Source organism: Merops nubicus, unplaced genomic scaffold (assembly GCF_000691845.1).
Source record: "Merops nubicus isolate BGI_N331 unplaced genomic scaffold, ASM69184v1 scaffold53822, whole genome shotgun sequence".
In the NCBI taxonomy this organism is placed as follows: Eukaryota; Metazoa; Chordata; class Aves; order Coraciiformes; family Meropidae; genus Merops; species Merops nubicus.
In genome coordinates this window covers 11,161-13,950 of record NW_008593977.1, presented here as the reverse complement: position 1 = coordinate 13,950, position 2,790 = coordinate 11,161, and positions in this window count along the sequence as shown.

Sequence of the window (2,790 nt, the reverse complement as noted above, 5' to 3'; positions counted from 1 at the left end):
ATCAATAACACAGTGTCAAACAGATAACTCTCGTGTTACTTTCTCATTCATCAGAAGCAACCATCGATCAAAGGCAGCTTTCTGAGGTAAACATGCAAATAACTAAAAATCACTCCCATTCCAAGCCATTGCTGAGTCACGTTCTGTCAAAGCAAGAAGCAGCTTCCTTGATTCATATTCACTTTGGAAAGTAGGATGAAATTCAGCTGCTTAATTAAAATGAAGAGTCAGAGTTACATCTCTCAGAAATATATGAGCTTTGTTCCATTCACAACACAGAGCTTGGAGTGGACAGATACTCAAATCAGAGAATACATTTAACATAATGAACAAATTGAAGTGATGACACAAGTCTTGTAAATTTCCAGCTCTTTGGCAGAATAATTTAATACAGTAAATAAAAATTAGTATTACATATACAGATAATTCATCTGTATTTACATTCCTGTTAAAAGCATTATGAGCACACCATCAGAACCCTCCTGCCTAACCAGCTAGGGTTAGGCAGTTACAACCACAATAACATTCCCTATGTTCAAAATCACTACAATGATCGTAAACACCCTTTTGTTAAACTATTTTTTCCTCACGTACTCATATTTTACATTATTTCTAATGGTACAATTATCCCAAAATTACTTTGACATTCTGTAATGGGAAGAATAAATACAGCATTTACCAGTAATTCCACCCACATTTACTAAAATTAGTTTAGAATCATCTCTGGAAGAAAAGAATATCTCTTTCCTTTGAATGCACGTCAGATATGCTCAGCTGCACACATCCTTCACAGCATACCAGTGCTAACCACTAGAATATGTCTTACCTATTTACTATGTTAGCATCAGTATCCTCTGAAAGCAAAAGTAACATGAAAGAAGAGAAATGACAGTAAAAGGCAATGACTGATACAGTGCCATTTGCACAACATTTTCCCCTCACCCTTTGGTTGGTTTGTTACTGAAAATGAACAGAAATAACTGATCAGGAAGAGGTGTGGGACAGTAGCTTTTTAGTCCAAACTCATTGTGAAATGTTAAGACAATGTACTGAATAATGAATAATAATTTTATTAGGTGTCTGGTATGGCATCCATGCAAGTGGATAACTACAGGTAGAATTTTAAAATAGCACACAGTGCTTAGAACATCAGCGTTATTTCAGTGCATGTAGAACTCCAAAGTTTTTCACAAGTATCACATGACCAGCAAAGTCTTTAGAGGTGTGATGCAAGCCACTTCCACTGGTATTCAGCGTGTAGTCCCTGAAGGTAATGAGCTTAAGGCAAACCCTCAGTCATAGGGATGATGGCTAGAAACAGGAAAACAAGTTGTATGCACTTGCAAGGCAAGGAGTAACGTTTCAGGAAAAATAAAATCAGTCTTCTGTACATTAGACTCAAAAAGGGGGAGCAACAGGATAAAAATAAATAAATAAAAAAATCTAGTACTTGCATTCTTTACCAAAAAGCAAATACAGTGAGCCATGAACACCTCAAATAGCCTACCAAGTATTAGAACCTTCTTCAACTCAGGGGTCTTGTAGGTGTGGGGCATTATACACAACAGATACAAAAGCTGCCACTTCCCAATTATTCATTTTAAAAAAATAATTTAAAAACCATCCTCCTCATTTAATTAGGAAGATGAGGCACTGGAAAAATAAGTACTGAAAACCTTCAGAACTGGCAATAAGTAAGAAAGGTACAAAGATCTGGATATTAATTTTATTATCTACTCTCCTAACACATCACTTTCAAACTGGTGGGAAGGTTTAATTGATCAAAGTGCAAGTGTATTTATCTGCCTTAAGAGTTTATTTTTCCTTTACCAGTAAGCACCTAATCTTTCAAGTGCAAGTATTTTCTTCGTGTGTAAAAACATGCATGCAAGATTAAAAGGAAGTTATAAATAACCCTTAAAAATGCATCTGAAGTTGGCCTTACATGAGAAGTATAAAAGGAAATTAATAAAAAATAATTAAGACTAAAAGGAAAGACATACTCTTAGGTTAAAACCTGTACTAAACAAGCAAGTTAATTTTATGTAGTCATTGTTATTTTCTCCATTGATTTAATGCTTAGTACTCGATGCAGCTGTAAAAAGCAAAACCAAAAATACATCTTGCCCTTAAGGCCATAGCCAAAAAACTCCTAGCTTCCAAAATGGCAGAGAAATAGGTAACCTAAAGCTGAGCTTTTAAATGAAATTACATAAAGAAGATTAACTGTTTATAACAGAAGAATTTTGGTGCAAGCAGCAAGGAGGCAGTGACTCATGTTTTGCTATTTAATATGGACATAAATCCTCCTCCTCAAAAAGCTCAGTTACAATTTCAGCAGTGAAAATGGCATCTTTTCTGTTTCTCCCTTTAAAGCCAGCATTTTTTTTGTCTCCAGGCCTGCACAACAGTTTAAGTAATACTACTGTGTAAATATGTACATTAAAGCAGATGCCCTTCACATTTCTCTTTTACTTATGTTTAGTCAGTGAGAGACAATACAATCAATTCATATTTACAACAAAAATAGTTAGCATTTTTAAAGCATCTCCTGTCTGTCCCTAGTCTGGCCTTCTCAATATACTCTTGGTAACAGAAGTTACCAGGCAATTTCACTGGGAAAAAATAAAAATAAAATAAAAAAAAAAAAGTATGCACTACTTTGGAAAGTCAGGCCACAAACTGGTCAGCTACACTTCTCATGCAGCACAGCAGCACAGGCTAACAGCAAATCATCCCATTTTGCAGACATAACCCCTTCCAAGCAAAATGTATTGGTATGACTGAGCA